Genomic DNA, 20,320 nt, shown 5'->3' on the forward strand with positions numbered 1-20,320 from the left:
CCCATTTTGAAGATGTAGAAACTCAGGCTCAGACAGATCAAACGGCTTACACAAGGTCACACAAGTCACATGCAGCAGTTCATAAGAGAATCACAGACACTTTTTCCTCCAAATGTCCCTATTAGATGAATTCATTTTACATTTCTCTTTCAACCTAGCTCCTAACTTTTAGCAAATGATCTTCACCTTCAGCCCAGGACAGAGCCCAGGCAAAGAACCTAATGAGACCTTAAGTTCAAGAGAAAATTCAGGTAAAGACCTCCAGTTTCACAACCTGGGTTCTACACAGTGAGGGAGATGAACAGGTGCCATGGAGAAGAATGCTGGGGGGAATTTGAATCAGAACTAGTGGTCTTCTGGTGTTTCAACAGCATAGCTTAGTGATGTGGTAGAGACTGTCTTGCGGAAAGATGAGCAGGTACCTCCTAAAGACTGGGCGGGGGGTGGGGGTACTGCCTCCCAGCTCATTCCTTCTTTACAGAGTTTCTCCCATGGGGATGGAGGCTCAGTCATTGCACACTTCTCCCAACCATGGCCCAGGGCTGAGAGAGGAGCTCACAGATTACGGAAGGCAAGTGACACAGCATCCAGTACCCAATGTGTTCAGTGCTGTATTAGGGTCTTCATGGGGTGCTATAGAGGACAGAGGTGTGCACAACTGACTCTCCCCAGCCCTGACCTCTACTGCCTTCCAGCTACCTCTAGCCACACCTAATTCTTCACATCCTCCCCACTCCTCACATTCTCTGTAACATCCTCCAAGTCTAAGTCTACATCTCCCCCAACCTCCTTCAGACCTCACTATGTCCCCAATCCCTCCTAACTGCCTGTTTCTCTTAGTTCCCCTCCTAGTCCTGGATCACCTCCAAGCTCCTCTCTGTCTGCCCCCAGCACACAGTGTGCTCCAGTCATTCCCCTGTGCTTCATATTCAAAACAGTACCCCCCCACCACGTCTCTTCCACCCTCTACTTAATTCACAGAAGAAAGAACCCCTTCAAGAAGGGCTCAGAAGGATATGTATGAGTTTTCCAGGCAGAAGAGCAGGAAACAGAATTCCAGGCAAAACTAACATGGAGAGAACAAGGAGGCATCATAGTGCTCTGTGAACAGTAAACATTCGGAGCAGCCTAAGTGAAGTGTCCACTGGCATGGATGCTTGCGAGGCGGACACCAACCAGATTGTGAAGGATCTAGTATTCTGTGTTAACAGAAGTTGAACTTCATCCAATAGGAAATGGATAGTCATTGAAAATGAGGTTCTGGAAGGCACCAGCCCTCTTTTCTACTGGATTTGTAAGATACAATGTAAATCCACACCAGTGGCCTCTCATCTTGAAAATGCTAAAGACAACAGGAGTCCACGACTCTCAGCTGCAGGTTATTTCAAGTGATTTGGGATATCAGGTTGGCATTGCCTAGTAGTCTGTATTTTTGTAGTGGATCTGGAGAGCCATACTGTCAAGCAGTGCCTTGCACGCTGCTCTCTGGATACTCTTGCTGGCTTCAGACCTTTTCCTCTATGCTCCTCCCTAAGGCTAATGAGGACCTCAGCTCCTCTGCTCAGGATGACCTTACTCTCCATCACTGATCAATAGCAAACACTGCTCTCATATCCTGACATTTTGACCCCCACGGACATTTAATTTCTGACAAAGTTTTGAAAGCTTGGCAAACAGCATTCCTCTCTCTCAACCAATCTCCCTCTCAATCTCTCTTTTTCTCTCTCTCTCATTTGCTAGGTCTCACTTCCATCTATGTCTTTCTCTCTACATCTCTATTTCTATCTCTCTTTCCTCCTCCTCCTACTCTGTTCCTCTCTCTCCTCTCTCTCTCTCTTTAATCTTTTTTTCTTTCATACACATGTGCACAGAACATTTTTCACAATTTCCTGTGAATAAGAAATAGAAAGCATCATTATTTTAATTCAGTTTGTGATGGGTTGATTTTTAAATTACTGGTACAAATAATCAATGCTAAATAAAACTGATAACAGTGAAAAACACAAAACACAACTTGTTATTGACTACAAATTGACAGAAGAATCAAATTTTGTTTTTTAAAAAAATTAGATTTGTATATTTTGACCCAGGAAAAAAAATAGAAATAAGGACTATTACACAAAGTAGAAGCCAGAATCAATAAAATTTGCTTGGATAATGCCTAATCAATACATCAAATTTTGTTTCAAATTTTAAATGGAAAATAATTGATCCAAATGAAAATAATTTTAGTAAGAGTTAACATTTTTGGAAATGGTTTAACTGCTATGGAGAAAATTGATCAAGGGATTAAATTGGCTTAATGGAATTTACTGCAGAAAACACTTTCTGAATGGAAAGTCCATCTGAGTTGATATGATTCTAATTACAAGTCTTGGATTCAAAATGTTCTCAGGGTCAAAAGGGCGGGAACAAGTGTTCCCAAAGTCAAAACAGAGGGGTCAAAATGGTGAGGTCAAAACATCCAGTGGTATAGCAACAGATGTAAGGGGACACCATGCCAGGCAACTTCATTTTGCCTCAAAACAGGGCTTTTGATCTTCTAAAAAAAAAAAAATTAAAAACAAGAACAAAAACTGTATGACTGAAGGCATAAGCCAGTCACACAGAAACACATGAGCTTCTTAGGCATCTGGAATATTAGCCAGAACAGAAAGTAACATGTGAGAATATGGAGAACAACATTTATAAAACGAAGATTATAGTAGAACTACTCATCGAGACGGTAGGATCAAGTAAGACAATCCCTAAAATACAGTCAGCTTCAGACCTAGTAAGACAGCAACAAACACTAGCTCTACACCAGTAGTAACAGTAGCAGTCATAGTAGTCATTGTCTTACTGACAGCATTATTTGAGAAACTATACAAAAGATTTACATGTCAGTCATAAAACTAGGTTCAATCTGAAACAGAGCAGGACCCTGTGGTCCTTCCCTGCCACGTCCTCCACTTGCCTTTTGTCTGTAGAAAAACTTTAGCCAAAGAATAATTTTAATCAGAGAAGTGAGAAAATATAGAAGCAAAGGAAAGCAGTCAAACAGGACATAATAATAATAGTTTAGTCATTAACAAAGTCAAGGACCTTTAGTTCCTCCTCAAGGGCTATAGGTAATATTCTGAGCCCTATCCCCTGAGCTGTCTTATAGATACTGAAACCCCTACCAGGTGGAAGAAGTTAACTGAATGATGATCAGTCTGTAGCCATGACATAAGCTGCCACAATTCCGAGAATTGACCTCAAGGAAATGGGAAGAAACCGACCCTAGGACTGAAGATTAAATGTACTTAGAACAATCAAGATGATGCTGATCAGACCACCGCAGGACCAATTTCAAGATGACTGTCAGAGCTGACTGCTGTTTCTGCATGGAGCCTCTTCCCTCCACCTCTACACCCCTGAAACTCCCCTTCAAAAGCTCTTGCCCACTGATTGTCAGTGGGGATTCGGCCTTTGGACATGAGTTCAGTCTTCCCACCCCACCCCACCCCCAGCTGCTGGCCTCCAGAAGACAGCAAACTTTCCTTTCCACCAACCTCGCCTCTCAAGTGCTGGCTTTAGAGTGGCGAGCAGCCAGACCCCACTTTCGGTAACAGATTTAGAGAAACATCTTATACTCCCTGCTCTCCTCCTGAAAACCACCTCCGACCATCCCCTGCTCCTCGTTTCCCAATGCTCGCCCTGGCGCACACAAGCGCTCGCACACCCTACCTCACGGAATGTGCAGAGCTCTGCCCTGGTCCCTTTGCTCTGGCTGCTCTCCTTCCTGGAATGCCCTCTCTCTCATCCCCACCTGAAAAATATTCATGTGTCCTTCACAACCCAGATCAAAGGTCATTTCTTCTATGAATTTTCTATGGGCTCTTCCACTATGCACCAGAGCCTTTTATTCATATTTTATCACCTCATATTTTAAAAATTGTGTGGCTATTTCCCCCTTAAACTGAGTTCCTTGAGGATATTTCTCTCTTTGAGTCCTTGGCCCTTGGTACCCAGGAAATGTTTATTCGGGCCACATTTACTAATGACACTCAAATTCGGATAAATCTTCCCTCTAGAGAGATTCACTAGTGTAATCTGGCCTATTTTGCCTATTTTGTATTGCCTTTGAATAGGAACACTTCTGACTAGTGATGTTCTGATGAAATACCAATTTAATGTTAAGAGAAAGCTTCCAGAACAATCCACAGAGCTGTGCAGATGTTTACCTGTGAAGATTTGTGACTGTTCTGTTTGCAAGAAGTTTTCCAAGTCAGCAGAGATCTCGTTACTGACAGAGTCAAGGGGATTCAGAGGCTATCCCCACACCCATACCCACAGAAAACCTGGGAAATTAAACGACATTGACATCTAGAATGGTTTGATGCCCGGAGATACATACTATTCCAAATTACCATTGTGGCAAGATAATTTATTGAGATGTTAATGTGTTGAAGAATTACAAGAACAAGAGTGCATTTGTGTTTTGGAATCTGAACTTCTCCCTCTCTTAGCCTAAGAAGGTAGCCAGGCCTTTGTTTTGTCTTTCTTCAAAGTGTTTTCAGAGCAGAAAGTCAAAGTTCCTGAAAGACAACATCTCTCTCTGGCCTTTGTGAAAACCTAAGATCACCAGGAAGATGATGGTGGGCATCCTGGAGGAGGATGGGACAATGGTGTGTGCCCAAGGATGGTGAGTAAGAGGAAAAGCTGAGAGGAGAGAGATTTCACCACAAAAAGAAAGAGATGGGATCCTTAGTAGTGGGATTACTAATCCACAGCCCCACAGAGCCTGAAAGACTTGGTAGGACTGTGTGTGTTACACTCAGCCAGGCTGGGCCTTGCACACACCCAGACTTTCAGCCCCAGTGAAGTTTTTCATGCCCAGGCACAGAATGGAGGCGGAACGTCCCAATTTCAAGGTGCCATATGGGCTTATTATTACAGGTCAAGAGTATGGACTAAGACTAGAAAGAACTTCCCCAAATACTTTACTCCACCTAAAACCCCATGCCCACAGGGCAAGTCAGATGAGTAAAGTGACTCTCAATAAAGAGAACATAGATTTTCCCACCAGCTAAGCAGGTTGCTGGCTCAGCGTGGAACTTAATCAAATAAAGAGTGACATTTCTTGCATAACCTGGATGGTGGCTGTGAATTCATTAGCTGTGTCATATGAATGCCTTGCTGGAGAATATATCAGAGCATGTGGTACTTAGCCTCTTACATTACAGATACCATGAGGATGTGTTCTCCCTGACAAGACAACCCCCCTGAAACTCCTCAAGGGTTCTGCAAGCTTGTCTGTTTCCTCCTGGCCTGGAAGCTGTTGGGTCGATGTTGACTTCACCTGAGTGTGTTGCAGTGGGACCCACATCAGAATCTCAGTTTCACAACCAGCATAGAGATTTATGGAACTCGTTGGTGAGTGCTAATATTTAAAGTTCCAAAGCTCCTGAGCTTTTTTCATTTTTCATAAAGTTTTCATTTTTATAATATTTGGTCAATAAATATATATTTAATGCTTATTGTGGCTCAGGTACTGTGCTAGGCACAGAGCATGCAATGGGGCACAGCTATTCCTAAATAGTGACACATTCTATTGTATTCTCTGGGGACTGAGTTAACAACTGGCTCCCTGGGGAATGTACATCATGTGTTTACAGCAAGAAAGGAAAAGGAAGGAGCTCTGTCTTTTGGTCCAGATGTTTTAAGAACCTCATATGTCTAGGGCAGTGATAGCGAGCTCCTCTGAGGTAGGTGACTTCTGAAACCATGGTGGAGAGTTGGAGAGAACACCTGTACCTATATCAGCACATGACATCACCACCCACCTGGTGCTCTGGCTTTCAAAGCTGTGACATGTGATTAGAAGAATTCTGAGGGAGCTTTTAAAATATCGGTTTCCAAGCCCTACCCCAGACCAATTAACTCAAAATCTGGGGATTGGCTGGACTTAAGTGTATTAAACAAGCTCCCAAGTGATTCCAAAGTACTAGTGTCTGGATCCCACACCCAGGGATTCTGATTTAATTCATTGGTATGTGGCCTGATTGGGCATTTTAAAAGCTCTCCTCCTGGGCTAAAAACGGTCCCTGGATTGACAATATCATCTGGGAACTTATTCAAAATGCAAATTCTCAAACCCCACCCAGAATCAGAAACTCTGGAGGTGGGGTACAGCAATCTGTGTTCTAACAAGCCTTCCGGGTGTTTCTGAAGCATGCTAGAGTTTGAGAACTACAGTAAGTCCCCTACATATGAACCTTCAATTTGCGAAATTTCAAAGATGTGAACGTGTGTTCCATCAACGTCAGGCGTGAGTGACATTGCAGCTTGCCCTCCGTCGTCTCCTACTGCTGAGGATCCTTCAGCCCTACCATCTCCCACCTCCCCTCCCTCCTCCAGTCAGTAACTCTTCTTGCCTGTTCACTTGATGCCAGCCCCTGTATGCCAGCTGTTGTACTGGACTACTGTACTTCTCAAGGTACTGTACTGTAAGATTAAAAATTTTTTATGTATTATTTGTGTGAAAAGTATTATAAACCTATTACAGTACAGTACTATATAGCCGATAGTGTTAGTTGGGTACCTAGGCTAACTTTGTTGGACTTACGAACAAATTGGACTTATGAACGTGCTCTCAGAACGGACCTTGTTCGAATGTAGGGAACTCACTGTATTGCTAATAATTGCTCAAGCCAGAAACCTGGGAGTAATCCTCGTTTCTTCCCATTCACCCCCTCTCCACATTCAGCCAAGCCTGTCTATTCTGTTCAAAAATATATCTCAAATTCCACTCTTTATTGCCACTGTTCCGGTCCAGATGGTCATCATCTCCTGCCTGGGCTGCTGTGACAGCCTTCCAAAGCAGCGGTTCTCAACACTGGCTGCACAATGACTCCTGGGCCCCACTCCCACAGGTTCTGATTTTAAATAGCCTGGGGGTGGAGATGCAGCTGGGCATCAGTGTTCTTTAGAAACTACCCCCGCCCCAGGGGAGTGTAACATGCAGCCCGAGTGGAGAACCACTGCCTGAAATGGTCTTCCCCTTCCACTCCTGCCTTTTCAGAAGGGCTACTACCAAGGTCCAACCCCAGGGGGTACCATTCACAGTGCAGTCTACATAAAGGGTACCCACTGGGGTGATGCTAGGGGCAGCCCTTCCCTAGAACCTATTCTCCACTAAGCAGGAGGATCTTCTTAAAACATAAAGCCTATCAGGTCTCTTCCCTGCTTAAACCCTTAAAGGTTTACCATGAAACCAGAAAAGAAAATCCAAAGTCTTTATCAAGGTCTAAATGCCCTGTACCATTTGGCCCCTATCTGCAACCTCATCTTCCCTCCAACACCATCCTCTCCCCAGACTGGCCTTAATCAGTTCCTCAGGCCCACAAAGCCCTTCCCTACCTACATATCTTCATGCAGTTTGTTCCCTCTGTCCAGAATGTACTTTCTCCACTGGTCACGTGGCTGACATCTTCTCATCCCTTGGGTCTCGGGTCTGCTCTCCTATTCAGAGTCATTATCTTTGGCCACACACACCCCTTTTTTGCTCAATTATTCTTTATCTCAGTGTCATGGTTATTGTCTTTACAGCATTTATCATAACTTGTAATAGTTTCATCTGTCGGTTTAGAACTTGTTTCCTCTCTCTGTCTCTCCTCACCCAGCCCAGTCTAGATTGAAATATCTGTGGAGTCAAGGATAATTTTTGTTTTGTCCACCTAAGCACACTACCTGGCACATAGTATACAATAAAAATTTGTTGAAGGAATTAATTAATCACGGATCTAAGAAATGATAAGAAGTCCAAACAAGTTCCCTAAGTCTGGACCTCCATAAAGAACACATTTTAGAAATAAAGACAGGAGTGCAATGAACACCAAGGAGATTGGGCCAAGACTATGAAACCCTTCCATGGGGCTAGAATTCAGAATCAGGCCTCCAGACTTAGAGAGAAAACTGGGACCCTAAATAGCCTGAGCAGAAATTCAGGAAAAAGGACCAAGGTAAAATTCCAATCTTGCAAACTAAGGCTGGAGAAAATAAGACCTGATAGGTGGATATTGAACCCTACCGGTAGAAAAATAGCAGAAGAGAATAAGAAAGCACAGCAACCTACGGGACCACAGAAACATTGGTAGGTATTCCTAGGAACACGTCACAGTGGCCCAAGCGATGCCAAACTCCTCACAACAGGCATTGCATATGTCCCAGGATTGAGGAGTTTGCTAAGAACTGTATTCCCACAATTTCCCTTATATACACATTGAACACCTTCTATATGCCAGGCACTGTAGTAGATGCTGGCTTAAGTGGAATGAGGAAAATAGACAATGCCCAAGCTTAGAGTCTAACAAGAAAGCTAGATAATAAATGAGGAAGTTGAGCAAAGCAAGCTCAACTTTTGTGGGGCTGGAAGCCTATATAATTTGGGGAGGAGGGACTGTCCCCTAAAAAAAATACAAAATTACAAGTACAAAATTAGATGCAAAAGTAAATACCTATATACTTGTCAAACTCACAGAACTATACACCAAAAATATATATGTAAATTAAAAAATAAATTCTAGGGAGATTGGGACTGACGTATACACACTATTGACGTTATGTATAAAATAGATAACTAATGAGAAGCTACTGTATAGCTCAGGGAACTCTACTCAGTGCTCTGTGGTGACCTAAATGTGAAGGAAATCCAAAAAATGGAGATATATGTGTATGTAGAGCTGATTCGCCTTGCTGTACAGTAGAAACTAACACAACATTGTAAAGCAACTATACTCCAAAAACAATTAATTAAAAAAAATAAATTCTAAACAAAAGCAAAAATCAGTGTCTGGCAGGGAAACAAGCACTCAATAAATGTTATATTGCATTACTGTCTCCAAAGCATAAAGTAAATATGTATTAAGAATGAGTAAAGAAATCACAACAAATTACAAATTTAAAAAAAACGGACATATACCGCAAACCACAAAATCCAGGAAAAAATATTATAATATTTATATTTATTTCCCCAGGTATTTGACCTCAAACTTTTCGATTGCTTCTTTGTATGAAGACAATTTTGTAACATAATTTTCTTTGGACAGACTAGCAGGATAATTTAGTATTTCTTCTAGGATGGTTGATTAAAATTAATTTATATATATATATATATATATATATATATATATATATATATATTTTTTTTTTTTTTTTTTTTTTTTTCCCGCGGGCCTCTCACTGTTGTGGCCTCTCCCGTTGCGGAGCACAGGCTCCGGACGCACAGGCTCAGCAGCCATGGCTCACAGGCCCCGCCGCTCCACGGGGTGTGGGATCTTCCCGGACTGGGGCATGAACCCTGTCCCCTGCATTGGCAGGCGGACTCTCAACCACTGCGCCACCAGGGAAGACCCTAAAATTAATTTTTTAATTAATTGTTTCTTTAAGCTTCACCATTTTTTACTGGTATGTTAAGTAAAATTTGAAAATTTTTTGGCCTAAGTTGGAAGACCTCTATTCGGTTGCTTTCATATGTGAGCTATAAGATTTGGAAGACTCTTCTATAGAAGAGCTTTTGGCTGTGCACATTTCAAACTTGGCTTCTCATCCACTGCCCATATAATTCTGGTGCCAGGTACTGAAGGGCACATTCCAAATAGGGATTCAGTCTTGGCTCTGCACTTGTCATGCCACATCACCCCATGAGTTGGCACAGTAGGCAGCAGAAGTATACCTGAAAGTCATTTTTATCATGGGATTGCTAGCAACAATTTTACCACGTGCATAAGTAACTGCAAGCTGCATAAATATATCTCATTAACCATAAACTAAAATGCATCCCTGACTTAACTTCTACTTAGTTACAGAAAACTGCCTGCAGTTTCTTCAGTGCTACTCAATGTGAAGGAAATGCAATGGAGAGAGCAAGTCACAGTGGAGAGAGACATGAGTCTTAATGGATTGCACTTACAGTAGTTTACTTTTGCAAATTTTAAAAATGCCCATGCAAGTAAGGGAGCCCGAAGCTAGCAAGTACTGGGTCTGATGAAAATGGTTACTGTTGTTTTGTATGTTCAGCACCCTTACTTCCCTCTTTGGACAACAGAACCCTTCTTTCCAGATAACAAAACATTCTTCTGTATGATTTGGAGTGAACATATGAGCTGGACAGGCTATCCAAGTATGGATTGCCAGTACCCCATTCCCCTGGTTACAAAGATTGGTACACGGATGGGCACTTGATATGAGAAAGATCAATTTGCATCTTCTCTGAAGTTTGACACATGGATCTGGGAGAAAGATGTACTTGCTGCCTCCATGACTGTGGGCTGTAAGGTTACTGTAAACTAGAACTAGAACTTCAGCGGTACAAAGTGCTAAAAACATGTTTTTTAAAAAAGGAAGAAAGGGAGAAAGGAGGGAAAGAGGGAGGAAGGAAGGAAAGAAAAAAGAAAAAGGTGGGGGAAGGAGGAGGAGGAGGGGGAGGAGGCAGCAGTAGCAGCAATGGTAAGGAGAGATGAAAGGCAGCAGATCTGCAGCTCCGGTATCCACCATGGTTCTACCCATGAGTGCTACATGGTCTTCTTAATTACATGGCTCAAGAAATTCCCTTTCTGCTTAACAAGTTTGATTTGAGTACCTGCTCCTCACAAGGGAAAAGGTCCTGACCAGTTCAGAGAGTGCGTGGCAGGGGGAGTTAACCTAGTGCATGGAGTCAGGAGGGTGCTCCCTAAGAAAGTGACCTTTAAGCTGAAACTGGAAGGGATAGTGGGCAGTAACCTCCAAATCATTTTAATTTTTGAGTAACCCAAAGCTGCCTGCTTGGCTTCAAAGGAGAGGACAAGATCCTATAGATTTAATGAGATCTCTGCTCCCTTTGAGATGAAGAAAGCCTGTAACAGTCCAGGAGCTCTTCGCCATACATGAAGCTTTGCACAGGGACGTTTCACTAGACCTGAGAAGTAGGGGAGAACATCTGTATCCTCCAAAGGTCAGGTGTATGGTTCAGCATGGCTCCAGCCTCCATCCTCAGTCACCAGGAAGTCTTGGTCCTGAAGCTGATATCAAGGACCAATACCAGGGATAAGGGGAGGGGGGATAAATTGGGAGACTGGGATTGACGTATACACACTACTATATATAAAATAGATAACTAGTAAGAACCTGCTGCATAGCACAGGGAACTCTACCCAATACTCTGTAATGGCCTATATGGGAAAAGAATCTTAAAATTAAAAAAAGAGTGGATATATGTATATGTATAACTGATTCATGTTGCTGTATACCTGAAACAAACACAACATTGTAAATCAACTATATTCCAATAAAAAAATTTTTAAATAGTTAGAAAAAAAAAGACCAATTCAAGGAACATCACAGAGGACCATGAATTAATGGCCACTACCACAATAGCAGAAATAATAAAAATGATGTATACTTTACAATGTTCCTATGCTATTCCCAGGGAGTGTTCTACCAATTTATTCTTATTTTCCTAAAAGCTTAATAACCTTATATACAGCTCTTGTATATAATTTGTATATAGCTTTTGTATATAGATTTTTCCCCACAAAAAAAGTGAAGAATTATACTTTCTAGTCATTTTTCTGGTGACCTCATTTAAATTTCTTATCCCTGTTTTAGTGATAAGAAAATGAAGGTGCAAAGAATACCAAAATTGAAAATATGAGAAAGTCCAACATGAGAGAGTGGTTACCTGTCCTGGCATGGGGATCATTCAGAACCTGGAATCATTCTTGGTCACAATCACACTTAATAATATTATATTTTTTAAATAAACTTCAAAACTGTAGAGGAGCTTATGGCTCAACATGGCAGGCAGAGTATCCCCAGTCCTCCTACATCCCATTCCTTCCAAAAGGTGTTGGAAGAAGGGGTGTACCAAAGAAATACACTCGGTAATGATTTAATTTGAGAGAATGGAAAAGTTGAAGACTCGATAAAGGAACATCAAGTTTTTGGCAACAAGTAAAGGGACAATTAGAAACTCCAGGCTTTAAAAATTATAAGAAAGTCATGGTATAAATATCAAAGTAATTAAATGTGGCATGATTTTAAACAACTGATGTAACAATATAAAAACTTTTTAACCTTGATGCTTTTGTCATTCTTATTTGAATGACCCGAGGGCTGTGACTTTAGACTGGCAGGGGAAAAAATGTAGTCCTAGCTCAATCCTTGGTCCAGGCATGAATGATAATTACATCATTGTAATAATGAGAATGCTGGTTGGTGTTTAGCTTTTAGTGTCAACCTATTGGCAAAGAACTTGACTGTGAAGGACAGAATGTAGCTGTTAACCATCTTGGTAATATGAAAATAACAGGGTAGCAGTCAGGGGAGGGGAGATAGAAGGGTAAGTTGAGCCAGAAGGAAAAAGGAAAGGAAACACTAATGTCCTCATCTTACAAAGAATAACGGAAAATAACACTGACAAAATAAGAAATGGGAGGATAGAGAAGATCATTTAAACTATATTACAGAAAGTTACAAAGGTAATTTGTAAGGAACTAAAAACAAATGGACCAACTATTGGGAAGAGAAAGACAGAAGGGAGAGTGTTTGTTACCTGAACTAAATCCTCATCTTTCATAGAAAAGAAGAAATAAAAACTGCCTGCAGTAGATAAACCAAAAAATAGAGATGTAAATGTATTATTTAGAGTTTTGGTGGCAAAAAAACAGAAAGTTAGAAAGAAGTTGCCGCTGGAGAAAAGACTGCAGGTGGGGTGAAACTTTTTCTTTTTATCAGCAAGTGCTTCTGTATTATATGACTCATTACCATGTTTGTCTATTCCTTTGATTAAGTTTTTTAAAAATTTAATAGATAAAATTCTGGAAGTGGATTCTCTGAATCAATGACAATGTTATGACAGTATCTTTTGATGGTGTTAAAAAAGAATGGCCCTGATTTAACAGTGCCTGGGGAACAGTGGTATCCCCCACAATTTCAATTCTGTAAACATTTATTGAGTAAATAGATTCTCGGTGACAGGACTTCTGTTAAGCCATGGGGAGGATAAAAAGATGAATCAGACATGGTTCCTGCCTCCAGGAGCTTACAGGAAAGTAAAAGAAAAACATGAACACACAAGCTAAGGTAGAATATACTAAAGGCATATAATTCCATCACAACACAGTGGGGGGTAGGGAGCAGAGAAGAAAGGGCTGGTTATGGGATTTAATACGAGACAATATGGAAGTGTAGCCGGTGCTGTTAGCACCCCACCCATACCCTCTTAACTCTCTCCACCCCAGTGTGTACTGACAGCATCCCAGTGAAAACATCTGTAATTCTTCACATAAGGGTGAAGAGTATCTAGACAGAAATACTATTATCTTGAGTGACCCTGGACCACAGCATCTCATGACCATTGGTAGGTTAGCAGAGAAATTCCCTGACCACAGGATTATGGTCCTTTTAAATAAAGTACCTCCTGAGTTGAGGCCTTGAAGAATGGGTAAAATTTGGGCAAGCAAAGAGCACTGCAAACAGAAAGAGTAGAAGAAGCAAGGTAGTAGAAGAAGGAAAGGTAAACACAGCTTTGTTCCTCTATGGAATTTCCCATGGCTTCTGAATTTCCTTTGAAGGATTCATCTATCACCCTTAAAATTACTGGGTTCATGTCTATCTTCTTCAAATGGGTAAGCCCGTGAAATTAAAAATTAAGTTATTTAGTAACTGCATCCCTAGTAATACCTAACATCTATAAGATGTTCAACAAGTTGATGAAATGAGAAATCACAAAATGAGAAGAGGGAAGAGGAGAAACAGCATAGTAGCTTAGTGCACAAGTCTATCCTTTGCCCTGAATAGCTACCTCCCTTCCTGTAGAAATGGCAACTGGCATCTTATGAGGCCCCCTTGTTGCCAAAACGCGACCTCTGTTTACTGGTGCTGAATAGAAGCATGGAGACAGAGTTTTGGGTGAAGCAGGAAAGAACAGCTTCATTGCTGTGCCAGGCAAAGGGGGCCACAGCAGCTAGTGCCCTCAAAACTGTGTGCCCCATCCCGGAGCGGGTAGTGAGGAGTCTTATAGTGTTCAAGGAGCAGGGCGTGGTCAGCTCATGGACATTCTTCTGATTGGCTGGGGGTGAGGTAATCGGGAGTCAGCATTATCAACCTTCTGGTTCCAACTGGTCTGGGGTCCACACCAACTGGTGTGGGCAGCATACAATTAACTTCTTCCACCTGGTTTGGGGTTTCAGTATCTGCAAAACAGCTCAAAGGACATGGCTCTGAATATTATCTACAGTCCTTGAGGAGGAACTAAAAGTCCTTGACTTTATTTATGGCTAAAGTATTATTAATTTGTCTTGTTTGACTCTTTTTTTTCTTTCTTTCTATATTTTCTCACTTCTCTGATTAAATTTATTCTTTGACTAAAGTTTTTCTACAGACAAAAGGCAGGTGGGGGACATGGGTGGGGGTCTATTCTGGGAAGGCCTCCTAGGGTCCTGCTCAATTACACCCTCCCCTGTGACCTTCTGCCTCTGGTCATTTCTCCATGTACCATCCTTCTCTCCCCACAACCTGTTCCTGTTTGCACTGGATACTTTTCTTTATTTCCACCCATCTCTTCACATTTGATACCTCAGACTGTCTCTGGCTTCCGTGCTCACCTGTGACCTGGACTCAGATTTGCCCATCTGATCAAATAATATTGAGCTCTTATTGTATACCAGGCACAAGGACACAATTTCTGTCCTCTGAACTTACATTCTCCTGTGGTAAGCAGAGAATCATGCTCAAAAAATATTACAGACTGCGTTTGAGTGATATGAAGGAAACAGACAAGATGTTATGAGGTAGAATAATAGGAGATCTAAATTAGTCCTCTGTTGGGGGGGATGGCACAAATGGGGAGTTATAAAAGACTTTTCTGGGGAAAGAGACATTTAAGCTGGGATCTGGAAGAAAACTAGCAGTTAGTCAGGTAAAGAGGGAAATGTTTGAGAGATAGGCTGCAGAACCAAATCACTAAATCATTCAGACCCTTACAGACCATATTAAGTTTTGCTGTAGTAATAAATATCAATGGCTTATAATAGCAATCTATTTCCAACTCATGTTATATGTCCATTGTGGGTCTTGTCTTCATGTTGCCTTCATGCCTGATGGATCAGCCTTTATCTGGGCCAGTGCCAGCCTTATAAAAAAGGGAAGAGAGAGAAATAAAGAGCAATATATATAGCTCTTAAACCTTCAGCTTGGAAGTAACACACATCACATTGACCACCATTCCATTAGCAAAGCAAGTCACATGGCTACTTTTGTGTTCAATAAGGTGGGAATATATAATTCTCTTGCATGGGTTGGGGGTGAGGAGTCCCTTCAAGTCACATGACCAAGCCTAACATCAGAGAGGCAGGGAAGTAGAATTCTTTGCTAGGGAGGGACATCAACTATTTTGAACACAAATACAATTTCCTACATAGATTTTATCCCAAGAGCAATGGAAACCCATTGAAAGGTCTTTAAGCTGCGATAAGACTCATAATTTTTTTTAAAAAATCACTCAGCTACAGTGCAAAGAATGACATGAAGAGGGTCAAAAGTGGATGTTGGTTGTTTATTTTAGTGGTAAAGGTGGGAGAAAACGGTGGCTTGGACTAGGGTGAAGGCAGTGTAAATACAAAGTAGATATGAATTAGATTAAATTTTTATGAAATCAAATTTACAAGACCTGGTAATTTGTTGAGTTGGATAGTGAAGAAGAGAGACGAATCAAAAATGATGCCCAGGTTTGACTGTCCCTACTTTCACATCATAGTTACTCACTCATTCCTAGCCACCCTCTTCTCTCACTAAATACTCCATATCCTGGTGTACCATTTTCCTCTCCATTCCAAATCCTGTCACTACCCCAAGTGACTTCAGTATCCATTTGAGCAACACATCCACTACCTCTGCCTTTCAAATCCTTTACTTTCTCAGATCCGTGGCCTTCTCCTCTACTTCCATCCTCTCCCATGACCACACCCTAGATCACGTAGCCATCCAATGAGAAATGCCATGCTTCTGAAATACTAAATTCTAAGATTTCTCTTTGGTAACAGCTGATAATCATCCCAGCTCTCCTTTCTTTCTCCCTCCCTTTCTTTCTTTCTTTTCTTTCTTTCTCTCCCTCTCTCTCTCCCTCTCTCCCTCCTTCTTTTCTTTTCTTTCTTTCTCTTCCTTCCTTCCTTTCTTTCTCCTCCCACCTTTCTCTCTCATTCTCTCTCTTTCTTTTAATCCTCTGTATCAATGCCTGATTTTATCACCTACCTGGGAAAATTCTAACCCTGGATCAATCCAACATTTGCCTCCCATGCATCTTCACTAGGCTGTGAACTTTGCTGGAAGAAATTACAGAACCACAAGGAATGGAATCTTTGCAAATGTTGATCTGAACACTCAACTGGACCCTTAATGCTGCTCTGAATATCTTCTAAGTTTCCTTTTTCTGTAGTTGTTTCAGATAGTCTCCTAAACTTTCCTTCCCACCTCTTCTCTGCATACCCTTGGGTTGAGACCTCACCTTCTACCTCCCAGAGAAAGTAGAAATTCTACACCATTTCTCTTCCCAGAGCCCCCTCAAAGGGAAACTTAAGGGTATGGCCAAGACGCAATTCACGTGAGTCCATCCACTGTCCAGCCAGGATGGCTTATCCATTGGCTAGCCAATAACCAACAGTTTGTAAGCCTGACTCAAAAAAGTATCCAATCTGACATTTTCCTGAATTTGGAACTAAGAAACTGAAGCAACTGAACTTTCATAAGTTGGGCAATTGGTATGATCCATGGGTAAGCAAAAGTTATTATCAACTAAAAACAAAATATAATCAGAAGAAGCTGGTTAGCAGAGAAAGGAAAACAGGTTGGAAGTACAGGGAGAAGATGGCAAGCCCCTGCCATCCATTAGAAAGGGAGAAGCCTGATCCTCAGTTCCAAATTCTGTAAGACCTGGCTCTCCTTTGGTTCCTCGGATACCTGAGATACCCGAGATTTTTCATGTATTCTTCCATGGTGACATTGCTTGCCTGTCCACATGTCCTTCATTTTGCCCTAAATAACACAACCCTGATTTTGTTGGGGGAAGATATGCCCAAATGAATATACTCCTCTCCCAAAACCCTCTTGCAGATAGAATGGTCATGTGTCCTGGTCTGGTGAATGAGATATAAGTGGTAGATGACTGCTGGAGCCTCAAGGAAAAAAGTTTTTATTTAAAAAAAAAAACAAAAAACAGAAAAGCCTAACTGACATGTATCTTTTGCCCTTTTTTCCTGCCTGGAGATCAGACATGATGCTTGAGTAAACATCACGTGGCCATGAGGGCAAAAGCTACACACGGAGTGCGGTGAAGCAGATCCCTAGAAAGAGCTTATATTCTTCATCATTTCATAAAGTACCTATATCATCCCTGAACTGCCTACCTCTAGATTCTCCATACTTCAGAAATATAAGATCCGTGTTAGACTAAGCACATATTCTTGGATTTCTGCGTGAAGTGCTAACTGATAAACCCTCCTGAGCAAGCTCTGTTCCTTACAACCACAAAAGTCACAACAGCAAATAATGAAATCATGGCATTTGTAGCAACATGGGTGGACCTAGAGATTATTATACTAAGTGAAGTAAGTCAAACAGAGACAGACAAATATAGTATGATATCACTTATATGTGGAATCTAAAATATAACACAAATGAACTTATTTACAAAAAAGAAACAGACTCTCAGACATAGAAAACAGACTTATGGTTACCAAAGGGGAAAGGTGGGGAGGGATAAATTAGGAATTTGGGATTAACAGATACACACTACTATACATAAAATAAAAAAAACAACAAGTACCTACTGTATAGCACAGGGAACTATATTCAATATCTTCTAATAACCTATAATGGAAAAGAATCTGAAAAGAATATATATTTTATTTATAGATATATATTCAGATATATCTCTATATATATCTGAATCACTTTGCTATAGACCTGAAACCAACACAACATTGTAAATCAACTATACTTCAGTTTAAATAAATAAACTACATAATTTAATAATAAAAACATAAAATAAACCCTGCCCTTAATCCCATCTCTTCTTCTTGTTACCACGATGAATTTCTTGTTTTCGTCAAGGTTCTATCAGGAATTATCTTCACTCTCAACTCCCATTTCAACCCCTTGCATTCACACATTAAAGACAATTTCATCCCCAACACTTCAATGAAAAAAAAAACTTTTTAAAAAACAGATTTATTGAAGTATAATTGGTATACAAAAAACTGCACATATTGAATATATACAACTTGATGGTTTGAGACATATGCATACATACCTGTGAGACCATCACCACAATCAAGGTAACAGACATATTGATCCCTTCCAAGTTTTCCTTGTGTCCTTTTGTTTGTTTGTTTTGCTTTGGGTGTTTGTGTGTGTGTGTGTGTGTGTGTGTGTGTGTGTTAAGAACGCTGAACATAAGATTTCCACCTTAAAGTTTTAAGTGCACAGTACAGTATTGCTGACTATAGGCACTATTTGTACAGCAGATCTCTACAATTTATTCATCTTGCATTAAAAAAAAAAAATTCTTGTTGAGGACTCCAAAAACAGAACACACTTTTCCCCCCAGTCACCTAACTTACTTGCTGTTACAGCCATGCTGTTCTCATCTTCAGGCCAGGGCACAGGCTATAGCTGGGATGCACTCCTCACTCTGCTCCCCACCTCTGCCCCGCATTTACCTGGTTATCTTATACCTATCCTTCAGGTCTCACCTCAGACATCACCTTTTCCTAGAAGTATTTCCTAAAACACTTTCATCCCCTTTGTTCCCAATTAAGTTCTCTGTGCCTCAGTTTTCTCAACTATAGAATGGAGCTATTAGTAGTACTTACCTTAGAAAATGTTATGAAAATTAAATGAGTTAATATCTATAAACACTTAGAAACCTAGCTAGCACACAGCAAGCACTATATAAGTGTTTATTCGAAGAGTGAATACTCACTTGTTGAAATCACTCCTGTCAGACAATTATTACACTGTACTGAAACTGCCTGTTTGTCCTACCCTCTGGACTAGTGGCTCTCAACTCTGGCTTTACAAGAGAATCACTTGGGAAGCTTAAAAAAGTTCTGATCCCTAAACCATATCCAGACCAATCAAGTCAGTATCTCCAAGGATGGTGCCAGGCATAAGTATTCTTAATACACACAGGTGATTCTATTGCATAACAAAGTGAAAAGCACAACTCTAAACCCACAGAGTCTAATCCCTAGCTGTAGAGTATATTATATGAAGAGTTTTTAAAAAGTAGTGGTGCCCAAGCCCCACCCCAGACCACACTCAGGATTTCTGGAGATGGGTCCATCAGCATTATTGCAAAGCTCCCACATGACCCTTGTACACAGTGAGATATAAGAATCATGCTCTAAACCAAGGGTTGGCACACTATGGCTCATGGGCCAAATCCAGTCTGCCATCTATTTATGTAAAGAAAGTTTTATGCGTGGGGGGAAGGGATAAATTGGGAGATTGGGATTGACATATACATACTACTATATATAAAATAGACAACTAATAAGGACCTACTGTATACCACAGGGAACTCTTCTCAATACTCTGCAATGACCTATATGGAAAAAACTTTAAAAAGAGTGGATACATGTATATGTATAACTGATTCAATTTTCTGTACAGCAGAAACTAACACAACATTGTAAATCAACTATACTCCCATAAAAATTAATTTTAAAAAAGAAAGTTTTATAGGGATACAGCCACACTCCTTCCACTCCATATGTCTGTGGCTGCTTCCATACTATTGTGAACAAATAAGAATGAAAGAGCAGAAAAACAAGAAATGGAGGAGCTTCAAGATGGCAGAAAACTAAGATGCGGAGATCACCTTCCTCCTCACAAATACATCAGAAATACACCTACACGTGGAACAACTCCTATAGAACACCTACTGAACACTGGCAGAAGACCTCAGACCTCCCAAAAGTCAAGAAACTACCCACATACCTGGGTAGGGCTAAAGAAAAAAGAAAACACAGACACAAAAGAATAGGGACGGGACCTTCACCAGTGGGAGGGAGCCGTGAAGGAGGAAAGGTTTCCACACACTGAGAAGCCCCTTCGCAGGCGGACACTGTGGGTGGCGGAAGAGGGGAGCTTCAGAGCCGCGGAGGAGAGCACAGCCACAGTGGTGCGGAGGGCAAAGCGGAGAGACTCCCGCATGGAGGATTGGTGTCGACCAGCACTCACCAGCCTGAGAGGCTTGTCTGCTCACCCGCCGGGGCGGGCGGGGGCTGGGAACTGAGGCTGGGGCTTCGGTCGGAGC

The sequence above is a fragment of the Mesoplodon densirostris genome, chromosome 16 (genome assembly GCF_025265405.1).
Source record: "Mesoplodon densirostris isolate mMesDen1 chromosome 16, mMesDen1 primary haplotype, whole genome shotgun sequence".
NCBI classification, from domain to species: Eukaryota; Metazoa; Chordata; class Mammalia; order Artiodactyla; family Ziphiidae; genus Mesoplodon; species Mesoplodon densirostris.